The sequence below is a fragment of the Symphalangus syndactylus genome, chromosome 4, assembly GCF_028878055.3.
Source record: "Symphalangus syndactylus isolate Jambi chromosome 4, NHGRI_mSymSyn1-v2.1_pri, whole genome shotgun sequence".
Lineage (NCBI taxonomy): Eukaryota > Metazoa > Chordata > Mammalia > Primates > Hylobatidae > Symphalangus > Symphalangus syndactylus.
The window spans coordinates 159,079,203-159,096,282 of record NC_072426.2 but is presented as its reverse complement, the minus strand read 5'-3'; the positions used below and the strand labels follow the sequence as shown (position 1 = coordinate 159,096,282).

The window sequence follows — 17,080 nt, the reverse complement described above, 5'->3', positions numbered from 1 at the left end:
GAGTGTCATATCTTGGGCGTCAAATTCTCTATTCACAAACCAGTCCTCTTTTTATACCAGGCCACTTCAAGAATCCAGCTATTGAGTCAGTTGGCTAACGTGATCGATTCTGTGATAATCATTAGTAATGAATTGGCTCACTATGCTTCACAGGCAGGTGACTGGGTGGTTTGCTCTCAAAAGCGACCGTGGGCATGACAGGCACTGAGACTGACCTGTCCAGGAGAACTCTGCAAGCCATGCTTCCAGCTCTAACTTCTGATTGCTGCCTGGTGTGACAGCCATATCCATACAAACAGTTTTTAGATGAAAACAGACCAAAGAACATCCGAGGCCCCTGGTTTTCTGACTTAGTTTCAATGATTTTGGATCAAAGTCCACCATCTTCTACCTGGACTCTGAAATTGCTCCTAATTCAGTCTTCTTGCATCCATTCTTGTTTCCCTCCAGTCCATGACTCATACTGCACCCTGAGTGGCCCTCTAATTTCCTCCAGTTGGAAACCCTTCAGTGTCTTCCCGACCCACTTGACCCTATTGTGATCTCGCTTCTCCTTACTTATCAACCTGCCATTTCCCTCACTGCTTTCTTCCTATACAAGTTGATACAGATCTTTGATGACCACGGGCCCTTTGTTTATGGCGCTTCTTCCTCCAGCCTCCTTATGTCTGGTTAACACCACACTCTTCAGTTTCCAGCTCAAACACTATTTCACCTACAAACCTTCTGATTGCAAGATTTCCAATCTTCAAAATTACCAGGGTTAGGTTTTTTTGTGTTGTTTAACCTTCTTATAGAGCTACGTTCCTTTAATCCAGAGCACTTACCTTGCTTTGCAATTATACATTCAGTAGAGTGATTATTAATGTCTCTCTTTCATTAAACTTAATGCTGGGGATGGGGGAGGGGACGCGGAAGGACCTATTAATTTTCTTCTTACCAGTACAAGTGTAGCACGTAGGAAATTCCCAATAAGTATTTTTGGGAGAAAGGAAGAAAGGCCAAAAGAGAAGGAAAGAGGGAAGGAAATGAGAGAAATGTAGAAAGGAAAAGCAGAAAAATAGATGTCAAACGTCTGCAGTGTGACTGCAGCAAAACCTGTGTGTATGTACTCTCCTGGTCCTCCCCAGGCTACCCTCATAGTTAGCTTTCTCCTCTAGAGCACAATGCTTTTTCCATGCCATCAGAATGATCTTCTGAGCTGATTACTATTTAGGCTTCCGGCCAACAGGTAAAATGTTCCCAAGACCTTCATTTTAGGAAAATGCTTTTCAAGGCATTAGAGGAAATATGTGAACCTATGGCAGTGCCCTTGGAGGGAGGCTTCTATGAGATGAAACTGAGGACAGTAAAAGTTGCTTCAAAAACAAATGCTCCATTCAGTTCCATTCGGGTCTCTTTATTAAAGTCGTCATCCACTTCTTACATACAAATGCTGCTGAAAGCAGTATAAAGGCCAAAAAAAGTTTTAAAATAACATGAGAAAATGAGCAGTGAGTGGTATGAGTGACCTTGGTCCACAAATCATCCTTTCAGATGAAAGCCTTTTGTTTTCCCTAAAGTCCTTCACATTAGTCTTTAGTGTCGTCATTCATTACACAGTCTATCTTCGTTTACAATCCGTTTGCCACACATCACTACTGAAGGAGACGGAAAAAATCCATTAGACACAACCCAGGCTTTCTCCCACCAGCAGGGATCAAACGACCCCATAAAGTCATTTCCTATTAATTACAAATTGATTGTGTATAAACGTTTCAGCACTATTTTTCAGATGATAATAAATGAGTTGTGACTGGTTACAGAAGTTAGATAAAGATGCCAAGACAGGAAGAGGGCAAGGGCCGTGCAGGGAATGAAAACAAAGCTGCCTGATGGTCAGGCCTCGTGGTATTTGTAAACGTCAATTGGTCAGGAATGATGGATGCATTTCAGAAACCTCAAAACCCAAAAAATGCATAATGTTAACTTCATAGATTCTTTCAGGCCTGCGTTACCACAGTATTTACAATGAACGTGCGTTCACGGTAATAACATAATAGTACCTTTCAGCCCCAAATCCTGGATATTTGCACCTCTATAAACTGTTAAATTCTAAGCCAGCTGGTGAATAACATTCCAGTATGTACCTATATAACTTGTTATGAAACATGATGATTGAGTAGCAACTCTGTAGACTACATTATAAAAGTCTATTTTTATGAGGGTGAAATAATGAAAACAGTCTGCACATAAAAATTATACCAGAATGAGGCAATGATACTGTAGCAAATTATTTAACTGAGATTTAGTGAAGCAACAGTCAGTGCAATTATACATGATTAGCGGGGTTTTTGTTTCAGAACTTGAAAGGAGAGAAAATGTACTTATTTCTAACTTTCCTAGAGAAAAAATGAAAAATGTAGTATTGTTTTCTATTTTTCGGTTTTTATGTTTGTTTATAGATGGTTGTGGCAACTTTGGCAAAGCTAGAGCAAGCTAGTTATTGTCCACAGTGAAAATAACCCAGGTATAGAATCATGGAATTTTAGACTGAAGAGTGAGTACTTTAAAACATACTTGTTTTGGTACTCAAAATTTCTTATTTTTAAACTTTGTATGTCAATAATTGAACATATTTGAAGGTTTGTGCTCTGAAACTCTTAAGGAAGGTGTATAGTCTTATGAAGCACTATTGGATTAAAATTCAGAGTGATCTAGAGCTAACCATGTCCCACATGGGGATGTTATAAAGATTAAATTATGTTTTCTACATGAACATTTTAGATATTTGATCTTCAGAGCTCAAAAACAAATTTATTTTCCTGGGATTACATTCAAACTAAACCATTGCAATGAATGAGTCTTTGAAGAGTCATTCGTACATCCTAACATCCAGAATAATGAGAATCTCTTCTAGTTTTAAAGTCTTAAAGAGAGACATTCCTGGTGTTACGATGTCATTTGCTCTAACTTCTATCTTGCTAACAATGACCAACTAGTCACCATCCTCTTCAGAATCAGGTTTAATTAAATCCCCAAGAAGAAGCAAAATGAGAAAATTTTTAATAGGAAGTGACTTCTTTAGTCTTACCTTTTAACACAATCATTGCAATCAGAGAAAAGCTTTTAACACAATCATTGTGATCAAAGAAAACAGTAAGTTTAAACTGAATTCTATTTGATTGTATTGGTTTAGACTTGTCTCGAAAGAATCACGATTCCTCAGGGATCTAGAACTAGAAATTCCATTTGACCCAGCCATCCCATTACTGGGTATATACCCAAAGGACTATAAATCATGCTGCTATAAAGACACATGCACACGTATGTTTATTGCGGCACTATTCACAATAGCAAAGAGTTGGAACCAACTCAAATGTCCAACAACGATAGACTGGATTAAGAAAATGTGGCACATATACACCATGGAATACTATGCAGCCATAAAAAATGATGAGTTCGTGTCCTTTGTAGGGACATGGATGAAACTGGAAAACATCATTCTCAGTAAACTATCGCAAGGACAAAAAACCAAACACCGCATGTTCTCACTCATAGGTGGGAATTGAACAATGAGAACTCATGGACACAGGAAGGGGAACATCACGCTCCGGGGACTGTTGTGGGGTGGGGGGAGGGGGGAGGGACAGCATTAGGAGATACACCTAATGCTAAATGACGAATTAATGGGTGCAGGAAATCAACATGGCACATGGATACATATGTAACAAACCTGCACATTGTGCACATGTACCCTAAAACCCTAAAGTATAATAAAAAAAAAAAAAAAAAAAAAAAAAAAAGAATCACTCAGTGAATCCTTTGGTAAAATCTTTTTTAGAAGTCCAGATGTTGGTCTGTTAGGTCAACCTAAATCAAGATATGGTAACATTTTTTAAAGTTTTGGACAGAATGAGCCTCAATTGTAATATTTTATTGGATGCCATCTTGTAAAAACTGATTTTATTTGGTTAATGTTTGTTTGTTCCATGAAAAGATAGGCTAATCATGACTCGGTTTTATATAATGCTTGTTTATGTAACAGGACATAACTGTGCAATGGGTCCCAGGAACATTATTATATTTGGTTGCTTCTGTTTTCCCAAATAGATGAAAGAAGCAAAACATCCTTGTGCATCTTTAAAGTTGCTGGTAGCTTTTGAATTGCCATTCAGATGGAATCAATTTCAGCACAGCAAGACATTTTTTAATGCAATCCTGCATCACTTTAGCAAATGAAAACTCTATTTTCCATGAGTCATTCTTTGAATTACAAAATGTTCATCATCCAGGAGTGTTTATTGTACCCATAAAACTAATGCAGCACAATAATAGGTGTTAATGTCAGCAGTATCCGGCTGTTTATTATGTAACATTCAAAACGGGAAGGTTAGTGTTTAATGCTAGTATTTGTTGTCTAACAGTTCCAATTGTTCATACGATCAAGTGCTTAGACAGCAGATCAAATATTTTGCTTGATATTCTCCAGAGAAAAAAATGTAAGTTTACTTTTCTTTATAATTAGCATGGTGAAATGGAGGGCTAAAAAAGAAGCTGCCAGGATCTCAAGGTAATTATGATTTTTTGTCTAGCGACAGCTTCTTGTTTTGGATACCCTTTCCCTTTTCTCGTACTATGACAAAATAGAAACTTTTTTTTTTTTTTTTTTTTTTGGGACAGAGTTTCACTCTTGTGGCCCAGGCTGGAGTGCAGTGGCACCATCTCTGTTTACTGCAACTTCTGCCTCCCGGGTTCAAGCGATTCTCCTGGGTCAGCCTCCTGAGTATCTGGGACTACAGGCGCACACCACCACGCCTGGCTAATTTTTGTATTTTTGTTCAGGCTGGTCTCAAGCTCCTAACCTCGTGATCCACCTGCCTCAGCCTCCCAAAGTGCTGGGATTACAGGCGTGAGCCACCACGCCTGGCTGGACAAAGTGGAAACTCTTAAGAAATGGAAAGCACCCATCTCTAAATTGCATTAGAGCATTATCTATCTTTTTTTTTTTTTGAAACAGAGTCTCACTCTGTCGCCCAGGCTGGAGTGCAGTGGCGTGATCTCGGCTCACTGCAACCTCCACCTCCTGGGTTCAAGCGATTCTCCTGCTTCAGCCACCTGAGTAGCTGGGATTACAGGCGCGTGCCACCACACCCAGCTAATTTTTGTATTTTTAGTAGAGACGGGGGTTTCACCATGTTGGCGAGGCTGGTCTCGAACTCCTGACCTCAGGTGATCCACCCGCCTCGGCCTTCCAAAGTGCTGGGATTACAGGCGTGAGCCACCATGCCTGGCCTAGCATTATCTATCTTTAATAGCAAACATTTGAAAATAATGAGTGCCAAACAATAAGAGACGCTTCAAATAAATTACCTATATTTTGTCACCTGTACGAGGCTACCTACACACCACTGAGAAAAGAAAGAAGCACTGCCAATTAAAAACAACACTTACTGAAAGAGCTTTTTAGGGTTATTTAAACATGCATTTTGAGCATACATGAAAATGAAAAATAAGTGAAATAATTGGTTAGATTATTTTCAATGTTTTTCTCATACAAAGTCCAGCTCTTCTGAGTCACTTTTCAACTGTGAGTCATCGAAGTCCATGTTTTTCCATAAGTATTTCTCTGTGCCATGGAGAGCACTAGTGATGTGGCATTTCTTATTTGTGCTCTGCAGCCGTCTCTGGGATCTTCCTGCAAGTTGCTCACAAACTGTTCTGTAAATTTTGATGCTAATTGTTTCTTGATCTAATAATGTGTCAATAAGAGGTTTTCAGAACCCAGCCAGGTCTTCTATTTTTTTTGCAAGAGGTCTTTGTCATCTGTGGACCTGACATAAATGAGTTACAGTTGCCCAGGTGTGCCACTGAAACTATAATCATGTTAAGCCCCTGCAGGCAGTGACCAGTCCGTCACCACTGCCACTTGGCCAATGTGAGAGCAAATATCATTTGTCCTTGATCCCTTGATCGTGAGATACATCCAGACTTAGATGTTAAAATGTGTATCTTAGAACCATTAAAGTGCAGTTAAGTGTATCCACCAAGAGGGAAACTTGTGCACTCCAGGAGAAAATCAGGCTGGGCGTGGTGGCTCATGCTTATAATCCCAGGACTTTGAGAGGCTGGGGTGGGAGGATTGAGCCCAGGAGTTCAAGACCAGCCTGGGCAATATAGTGAGACTCCACCTATAAAAAAATGAAAAAATTAGCCAGGCATGGTGGTGCACACCTGTAGCTCCAGCTACTCAGGAGGCTGAGGCAAGAAGATCACTTGAACCCAGGAGGTGAAGGCTGTAGTGAGCCTAGATCGTGCCACTGCACTCCAGCCTGGGTGACAGAGTGAGACTCTGTCTCGAAAAGAAAAGAAAATCATCATAATTTTGAAGCCCCTTGGACAGTTTTTATCAGACATATGAGATACGTTTATGTTATAAGACAATAAAGGAATTGTAGCTCAGTAGAAAGGGCATAAACTTGTTTGTAAACTTGGACAAGCTACTTATCTAATCTCTCTGGAGTCTTTATTTTGTAAAGACGGTGTTAACACCTGCTTTGTGAGGTTATTCTGAATATGAAATGATTTGATGCATAATAGTTTTAGTATTTTCCAAGGGAATTAAAAAAAAAATCAAACACTGCATCGTCTATAAGAAACAAGTCCTACTCTGTGAAACCACACACCTGAGAAAAGTCTGGAAGGGAATTTGGATAATGTTAAATTCTGATTTACTGATGTAGAGAAATTATAAATATTTTATTTCTCATATATGATATAATACAGTCTGTGATACCTGTTTATATCCGTATCTTTGTATACCCACAGGATTTAGGTTATAGAATGAAAGTTTCAGTCAGATGTGCTGGCTCATGCCTGTCATCTCAGCGACTCAGGAGGCTGAGGTGGGAGGAGGTTGAGCTAAGGAGGCTGAGCCTGCAATGAGCCATGATTGAGCCACTGAACTCCAGCCTGGGAGATAGAGTGAGACCCAGACTCAAAAAAACAAACACATACCTAACTCAATAATAAAAGTTTCATACCAGAGGCCATGATGTTCAAGCTCTATCTGTGTTCTGAATATGAGGCAAGAGACAAGGGAGGACAGGAGAGGAATGGGCAGAAAAGCTCCAGAGTTGGGAGTATTGATGGAAATGGAGAGGATAAAATGAAGTCAGCTTTGTAAAGGAGTTTTGAAGGATTGCAAGGCTTCTTTGTTACATAATCAGCATTTCTTTTCAGTAAGAGACAGAAACACAGGAAATGCGTTGAAAATGGGGTAGGGTGTGGCCAGGCCCTTCTCATCAGTGGGAACCATAGCATTTTATAAATATATGCATAGGGCACACATTGTACTCCTGTGCTATTACTTGCAGTGTCCTTTATTCTGCAGGACACAGGGTCATTCGTGGCAAAGAGCACAGTTGCAGGGCCACCTTGGCCTGGCTGGAATTTGGGCTGAATCATATACTAGGTGTGTCTTGAAATTTCCTTTCATTAGATCTTGAACAGTGTCAGACACACAGCCAGGCATGACATTGAAGTGAATATATTTCTTTTCTTTTTTTTTTTTTGAGATGGAGTCTAGCTCTGTCACCCAAGCTGGAGTGCAGTGGAGCGATCTCGGCTCACTTCAACCTCTGCCTCCCAGGTTCAAGCGGTTCTCCTGCTTCATCCTCCTGAGTAGCTGGGATTGCAGTCACCTGCCACCACGCCCAGCAAATTTTTTCTCTTTGAATAATATTTCTCTTTGTAGAAAGAGAAATGCAGCAGAAAAATCAACTGTGTCAAATATTGCCATGAGTGAACATTTCTTTGCATGTTTTCCTAGTTTAGAGTTCTTGACCAAAGTTTTCACAAGTTATATTGAACCAAGTGGCAGTGAAACAATGTCTTAACAGAGCCCTCACAATTCTTCAGAATCTTTGGCTATATTTATGAGATGATACAGCAATGCTTGAAAGATTTTTAATGCAATGACTTTATTTTTTCTGTTTACTTTACCCTTTTATCTTAATTTATATAAATGTAAGAAGTACAAGTGTAATTTTGTCATGTGGCTATATTGTGTAGCGGTGAAGTCTGGGCTTTTAGTAGATCCATCACCCAGATATGTACATTGTCCCCATTAAGTAATCTTTCATCATCCACCCCCCCCATACCCCTAGCCCTTCTGAGTCTCCAATGCTTGTCATTCTACCCACTATGTCTATGCTTACACATTATTTAGCTCCCACTTACAAGTGAGAACATAAAGTATTTGACTTTCTGAGTTGTTTCACTTAAGATAATGACCTCCAGTTCCATTCATTATGCTCAAAAAACATGATTTCACTTTTTATGGCTGAATAGGATTCCATTGTATATATACCACATTTTCTTTTTTCAGTCATCTGTTGATGGACACTTAGGTTGATTCCATATCTTTGCCATTGTGAGTAGCGCTACAGTAAACACATGAGTGCAGATGTCTTTTTGATATAATGACTTCTTTTCCTATGGGTAGAAACCCAGTAGTGGGATTGTTGGATTTATATAAATATGCCAAATTTATTTTTTCTTTTCCTTTGGGTAGAAACCCAGTAGTGGGATTGTTGGATTTATATAAATACACAAAATTTATTTTTATATATGTATTATATAAAAATACATGTATATAAAGTACATGTATAATGCATATATTCATATATAATATATTTTTATGTGTTACGTAAGGGTTATATTTTAGAGCCTTATGGTTTCATGTTTCATGGCTCAACGTATCTATTTTGTGTCTTCATAGAACAGAGGCTCCATCATTGTGGGTCTCCTGTATCTTACTCTCCTGAGATGAACTCCTTTGCTCTAAAAGTTTTTACTAGTTTATAGAAATATTTACAAAAATTCATTTGGTTAAGGACTCATTCATTTCAGAGATCTAGAAGATTGTCTCCTGAGCAAACACAGTACAGCTTCAGAATCATTACCCTGCGACCCCTTTGAGCGCTTCTCTGGGTTTACCCGACAAACAGACTCATTCTCCAACAAACCCTTTCTAAGCATTTTGATTTAGCAATCAACGGTCAGAGGGAACCTGGTACTTTCTTTTTTCATTGAGAATAGGCCTGTTTCAATTATATTTCCAACATTTAAGTAGTTTGTGATGTCTTTGGGTGACTTTCTACACCTCGAGTGGCCATTTACTAGCATATATGTGTGTGTGTGTGTATACATATAGCCTTTGCATGGGTTCACTAGTAGTTCATTTCGAACCATAATTTATCTATACATGAAATAAAAAACAGGTTTTCTTTTTGTTAAGTTAGATGGGAGTCAGGTCAGGTAGGAAGTTGGTTCTTGGGAACAGAATGTGTGTGAAGCAGCTCATCAAGAAGAAGAAAGCAAAAGCAATATCCTGAGAATGCGCTTGTTTCGGGAGAATGTGCATGGTAGTGGTGAGGAGCTCAGCATGGTTCTGCCCGATGACCTCTCCATGTTGATTTTCCACTGTTGCCTCTCAAATGTCCTTAAATGTTTAATTACACCTTATATTAACCTATGTTGGGAACACAATTCTGGGATTGTTTCAATTCCCTTAAAGGCAGACGATTGTGTATATGGTTATGTTTACCAAGACAAAGCATAGGTCTAATGAATCTTTAAAAACCAAAGGCACATTTGTATAAGGAGAAGATTGGAAATGACTTAAACTGAATTGTGCAATTTAAATACATGCACAGGAAGGAGAGAGGGAAGGAGGGAGAGAGAGTGCATGTGCTTAGCTAAGAGTTCTGTATCTATACCTATAATAGCGTCTATATCCTTGCATTTTCCACTAAAGAACTGAGGTAACTTAACTTACCAATAAAACCCCAGAAACTAAAATCACATTATACATAAGGATAATATGTGATTTTAAAGAAAACATCCATCATCAAGAAACAAAATAAAAAGAGGCAAGAAGCAAAGCTCTCCAGAAAAACAGCTAAACATAAACATCCAGGCCACAAAATGTGTTTCTTCATGGCCAAAGTTAAAATGGAAACATGACAATTATGTTATAAAGACTGTAAATAACACCTCCTCAGGAGAACCAAGCTTTTTCTACCTCATAGCTCTAAAACAAATTTCTTATATGGAATTTTATATTAAAGTGCTCTAAACGAGTTTCTTACTATAAAAGCTAACATTATAATACCAAAAGGTAACCCAGCAAAAACATTTAAGGTGGACAGACAGACTAGCAGGGTAGCAAGGAAATTTGGCCGAACATCCTCCATCCCATGGTTCGACTTCAACCAAGAAGACAAGTGAGCATATGATGGAATGGATGGACAACAAATCTTCCCAATCATTCCTTTTTTTTTTTTTTTTTTTTTTTTTTTTATGATGGAGTTTTGCTCTGTCACCCAGGCTGGAGTGCAGTGGCACCATCTCGGCTCACTGCAACCTCTGCCTCCCGGGTTGAAGCTGGTCTCCTGCCTCAGCCTCCCAAGTAGCTGGGATTACAGGCTCTCACCACCATGCCCCACTAATTTTTTTTTTTTTTTTAGTTTTAGCAGACATGGGGTTTTGCCATGTTGGCCAAGCTGGTCTCGAACTCCTGACCTCAGGTGATCTGCCCGCCTCGGCCTCCCAAAGTGCTGGATTACAGGTGTGAGCCACTGCGCCCAGCCTCTTCCCAATAATTCCTCCCTAAATGTCACTTCTCCCAAATGGGGACTTGGGGTATAATGAGCAAAAGATTCATTTATTAGAAGAAAGATCTTTGTCTTTTCGTATAGATAAAATTCCATATTCACATGTATTAGAGTCATGCATATAGTCTGAGATATGTATGGAATCATATAAACAGTGGGCAGGTGTCATTCATTTATTCATTCATGGGCACTGCATTGTAGAGTGCTACGTTAGGTGTTTTCTTAAGCTATGTTTATGAATAGTAAATTTGTAGGTGATTTCAATATGTGTTTATTTCATACCAAAAATTGGTCCTGCTAAAAATGATTTTAAATGTTTTGGTTTTGACCCAAATATCTTAAATATCTCTAATTAACTTCCTAATGTCTGTAGAGAGGGTTTATTTAAAAAACTTTGAGAGATAAATAAAATGTTCCCAGTTTTGGATAGAGTGGCATATTAAATCTGGAGATATATAAAGCAAATCATTACTTATAAAAATAAACAGGCCAGGCATGGTGGCTCAGGCCTGTAATCCCAGCACTTTGGGAGGATGAGGCGGGCAGATCACCTGAGGTCAGGAGTTTGAGACCAGCCTGACCAACATGGAGAAACCCGGTCTCTACTAAAAATACAAAATTAGCCAGGCATGGTGGCGCGTGCCTGTAGTCCCAGCTACTCAGGAGGCTGAGGCAGGAGAATCACTTGAACCCAGGAGGCGGAGGTTGCAGTGAGCTGAGATCGTGCCATTGCACTCCAGCCTGGGCAACAAGAGCAAACCTCTGTCTCAAAACAAAACTGAACAAACAAGCAAACAAACCAAAAAAAAAAACCAGCAACAGTTTCTAACATCTATGTAGCTGACATCGATGATACTAGGTGTGAGCCACCGCGCCCGACCTATTTCTTTGACCCTTGGAGGCAGTCGCACTTCTCATTTGGTTCAGTCTCATTTGATATCCTGAGCTTTGCTGTAACTCCCTGGGAAACTGCTCTGCGTGGGAACTCAACATAAACCAGGGTGGACTCATCCTATTCACCATGTCACGTCCACTTCCTCCATAGCATTTGCTTACAGATCCTGCCCTGAGTCCACAACATCTATCTCCAGTGCCAAGAACAAGGCTTTACTCCCTTTTCTACCCACCTCACTGACCTTGAGATGTGTGAGCACTTTTCATCATTTCTCCCAGTTTTCTTCTGGATTGCCTTTGATAATACTTTGCTCTGTTTTTATCTGAATAAAAGTGGGAGTGGCCGGGCGCGGTGGCTTACGCCTGTAATCCCAGCACTTTGGGAGGCTGAGGCAGGTAGATCACGAGGTCAGGAGATCGAGACCATCCTGGCTAACACGGTGAAACCCTGTCTCTACTAAAAGTACAAAAAAATTAGCTGGGCGTGGTGGTGGGCACCTGTAGTCCCAGCTACTCGGGAGGCTGATGTAGGAGAATGGTGTGAGCCCTGGAGGCGGAGCTTGCAGTGAGCTGAGATCGCGCCACTGCACTCCAGTCTGGGCGACAGAGTGAGACTCCGTCTCAAAAAAAAAAAAAAAAAAAAAAGTGGGAGTGGACCACACGGTGTGACCTGCCCCAGATGAGCACTGCCCTACAATAGTTTGGGTGGTCGCTGGGTGCTCACGCAGAGTATGAGAAGGAGGCAGAGGGTCCTCTCTTTGCTGGGCCCAGAGGAGATTGTGTTGATTCGCATGACAGCGGGGCACTTATTTTTGTTTGAAGGGCCCTGACTACCTTATTTGTCTTGCAGTTGTTCCCTTTGACTTGGAAGTTCATATAGGGTCATTACTTAGTTCATAAATACACCTACAAAAAGACAGAAGAGGCCGGGCATAGTAGCTCATGTGTGTAATCCCAACGCTTTGGGAGGCTGAGATGGGACGATTGTTTGAGGCCAAGAGTACGAGACCAGCCTGGGCAACTTAGTAAGACCGTGCCTGTAGAAAAAAATATTTTAAAATTTATTAAAAAGACAGAAGAAACAATGAAAACCTAGTTCAAACTCAAATGTTAACGATTTTGATAGCTGTATCATTATGCTTCAAAAATGGAATACTGTTATGACTGTTACGTTTGTTTTAGGAAGGGAATACTGTTTTGCTCTAAATTCCAGCATTTGCAAATAAGAGTCATTTTTCAGAGCCTAAAACATTTTAGTAGACCTCTGTATGAAAATAATACAGCTTTTGGTATCTCTTGAGAAGATAAAACACTACTATAAATAGTATATTTAAGTAGTTTTCCACACACCCTTAAATGATTGTTACATACACAAATATGTACATTTACATGTATTGTATATGTTTATATTTGTATAGATACAAAAATGAGCTCATTTTAGCCATTATTTTATGAACCCTGTGTTTCCCTGGGGTTTTTTGGCCCCCAGCTTGGGGAAGGCTGCTCCACTGGAGTAAGATAGACTACTTCAGATAGTCTGGTAGGCTGGCACTGTTTACTGTTTCTTTCTTCCTTTCTTTCTTATTTTATTTTATTTTTTTGATGGAGTTTCACTCTTGTTGCCCAGGCTGGAGTGCAGTGGTGCAATCTTGGCTCACCACAACCTCCGCTTCCCGGGTTCAAGCAATTGTCCTGCCTCAGCTTCCCTAGAAGCTGGGATTACAGGCATGCACCACCATGCCTGGCTAATTGTATAGTTTTAGTAGAGATGGGGGTTTCTCCATGTTGATCAGGCTGGTCTCGAACTCCCGACCTCAGGTGATCCACCTGCCTCAGCCTCCCAAATTGCTGGGATTATAGGCATGAGTCACTGCGCCCGGCCTATTTCTTTTACCCTTGGAGGTAGTTGCACTTCTCACTTGGTTCAGTCTCGTTTGATGTCCTGAGCTTTGCCGTAACTCCCTGGGAAACTGCTTATTTTTATACTTTCTCTGTTTTTCTAGTCTCATGAAATATCAAGTCTACTCCACAATACCAAAATCAGATTTGCGGTTGCCTCACATAACCCTTGATGTTTATAAGTTGCTTCTGTCATTGTGTGGCATGCACTGTTATTTATCTAATCAGCAATTCAGGGAAACACCAAGTCAGAGGAACTTTCTTCCTGTTCCTAACCGCCTTTGAGATATTACATACAGGCCAAGCACTACATAACAGGGAGGCTTTTTATCGTTCTCACAGAGAGGCAGGTGTCTCTCCACAGTCCAAAGTCTGAAGAGGCCACTGCCACCCAGTAAGATGATTCTTCTGTCCAGCTTTCAAGTCCATCCAGTACCCCTGGAGTGAGGTGAGACACACCTTCAGTGAACTTAGATGTTCCTCCCAGCCTCTGTCCCCATTTCTAAAGTGCACAAATACATAGTCCCAATCCTGTGACGTTCCTTCCTGCACACAGACAGAGATCCTGCTGCCCTTATACTGTAAGGGTGGTAGACATTTAGGCAGGTCTTTTTCTCTCAGAAACCATGTTCACAGTTAATTAATAAGATTATATGTCCCTAAGTTAAATTTAGAAAACTGAAGTCATAATAGGAGACCACAGTTCTCAGGTAAGTAAAATTCCTATCTCAAAGTAGTTTTAAATGAATGTATGGTGGTTTCTAGATTAAAAAAAATAATTATGCAATTGCCAAGAGAGTGAATTTCCAGAGGAATGGGTATTTTTGCTGTATAAGTATTCTTGGAGGGCAACTAAGACCAAATCTATGGGCCGCCAGTTTTCTAAATCAAGTATGATCTTGACAGAATGCCACAGTAATTATCCTATAGTTCTCTGCATGCTCTGTTGATTTTAATACTTTTAATAACTTCCATTCAGTAGTTCCCTTGAACATGAGTCCTTTATAACCAAAGCCAGGTTTGTAAGTTTCAAGGTTATTGTGCAATCTGAAACTCGCAAAGATCATCACAGGGTCCTTACAGCTACCCACATAGGCCATTCCGTCGTTATCCTGGCTTAATGAATTATCAGTCCAAATGCAAAAATATAGCCTGAAGAGAATACATGAAACTCAATTATTTCATTATTTAACGAATGCATTCCAAAAAACATATCTGGCGGTGGTGGGGGTGGGGGGAGCTAGACAAGCAGGTATCAGAGGGACCCCTCTTTTTGAGGGGAAAGGAATTTTGAAGCCTATGTACTGACCAGAAACTTGGCCTTCCCCACAATGTTGTTCCAGAGAGTCATGGGTGACTTCTTCCTACTGGCCTCGTGCATCCACATGTCAAGCCAAAGTGGAGAGAAAAGAAATGTATGAATCATGATATTGGTAATAATAGCACCTCCTACAACTTACTGAGTATCTGTCAGGCACTGTGTCACATGCTTTACATTTATTATCTCTAAACCTCACACTAATCTTAAAGAGCCCAATATTTTTCTCAATTAGCCATGAAACATTTTGAATTTAAAACCTATAGATATTAAATCATTTCCTATGGCATGCCCCCCCAAAATTGCTATAAAATATAAAGCTGTGTTTTAGGTCTTTTAGTTGTGTTTCTTTTAGTGCTTTAGTAGGAATAATGATGGCTGATATTTGTTACATGCAATTTTGCTCTGGGAAGGCACCACCGGAGAACCTTCCATGGACTTAATACTCACAGCACCCCATGGAATCAGTGCTCTTATTTTTCTCAGTTCCCAGATAAGGAACCCTAGACTTAGAGAGTTAAGTGACTTCTGTGAAGGCATGCCAGTGGCAAAGCCAGGTTCCACCTCAGGGATTATGACATCAGAACAGAGCTTGTATTTACTTTGCCATAGAATTAACATCACAGTTGGGAATATTGCATGAATCCCAGAGCAGCTAAACCAGTTGCTGTCGGCAGAGGTGAACTGAGGTAATATACAAGACTGATAACACAGGAGATGTTATAGCCGCTTTAGCAAGATGCAGAAAGCAATCAGGACTGAACATGCATGTTGCTGCTTTCTTTTTCTTTTTTATAAGTAAAAACACCATTTTTATCTCTAACCTCTTCCTCAAACAGAGGCTATAGAATTCCCCATGTAAGTTTTTGCCCCATCCTCTCTCCAGACTAATTATTGAAGTTAGTCTTCTCAAGAAGGTAACTGGTCAAAAGATTCATGTGATAAAACTCTAATTTCATAATAAGGATTTTTCACAGTTTGAAAATGCCCTCACCTTAAGATGTTGAGTAACTTGGTGCAGTTACTTCACAGCCCATTTACTCTCAAACTGCACAGCTGGAATTGCTTCCTTTTCAATCTCAGCCTTTTGAAAGATGGTCTTTCCATATTGTCCTTAATAACTATTTTAGACCCTATGGCCTCTAATATTTTAATTAATTCTTACTCATCCTAATGTACTAGAAAATATATAAATAAAAAATTTAAAATTGTCATTGTGTCTTCAAGTATTAAAAGTAGGACTCAGAAACTGAACTTTAAAAAAGTAATATTTCAAAGTTATATTTTCTTCAGCAGTGATATCACAAGAAACATTTTTAACCGAGATTTTGAAGAATGGATAGAAGTATGCTAATATGCTTTTGAAATACTATTTCCTGCTGTAATTCACAAAGAGGAGAACAAACTAATCATGTAATAGTTCGGATTTATCAATAATCTACTTAATAGCCTTTTTTATAGTAGATCTTTCTTATGATTCCTATACTTTATTTTTACTAAGGGGCTGCTATTTCATGTTTTATAAAACAGAAGACTTAAAAGAAATTAAATTAACAGGAAGCCTTTTTAACCACAAAACTCAGGTTTCAAATGATTTGGTTACATGAATTTTCTGACCAACTGAACTTTAGCTTTAATAGCTTGTTAGTTTCAGTACTTGTCTTCATAAGACTTGTCCAGTAAATACACATATATTTTGCTCCGCTAAGGAGCTTGTAATTCATTGTTTGAAACCCTGATAATTATTTTAACATTTGCCTTAATGAGAATAATTTAGCAAATATAAATTTATCTTTGTATGCTAATCAAAGATATTATAATTCATTGTAAGAAATTCCAATTATTAAAAGCCCTATAGACATGAGTATTTGAGTGATTGGTATAAATATACAATAACCCCCAAACAACCCATTGAATTTTAAAAATATTTCTGCCATAAGTTTATTTTATTATAAATTTTCCTCTTCGGCCAGGTGTGGTGGCTCACACCTGTAATCCCAGCACTTTAGGCGGCGGAGGCGGGTGGATCACCTGAGGTCGGGAGTTTGAGATTAGCCTGACCACCATGAAGAAACCCCGTCTCTACTAAAAATACAAAAAATTAGCCGGCCGTGGCGGTACTTGCCTGAAATCCCAGCTACTCGGGAGGCTGAGGCAGGAGAATCGCTTGAACCCATGAGGTGGAGGTTTTGGTGAGCCAAGATTGCGCCATTGCACTCCAGCCTGGGCAACAAGAGCAAAACTCCATCTCAAAAAAAAAAAAAAAAATTAAAAAAATTAGAAAAATTAAAATTATTTAACATTTTGGGTA

General features: G+C 39.5%; 1 long non-coding RNA gene across 1 annotated transcript; it reads right to left on the bottom strand.

Moving 5' to 3' along the window:
- Window positions 1-13,782: 13,782 nt before the first annotated feature.
- On the bottom strand, window positions 13,783-15,306 carry LOC129481338 (uncharacterized). Its single transcript, XR_008657356.1, has 3 exons — window positions 15,220-15,306; window positions 14,761-14,818; window positions 13,783-13,889 (listed from the first exon to the last, which is right to left on the bottom strand). It is a non-coding gene; the product is annotated as an uncharacterized lncRNA (long non-coding RNA).
- Between the last annotated feature and the right edge of the window lie 1,774 nt (window positions 15,307-17,080).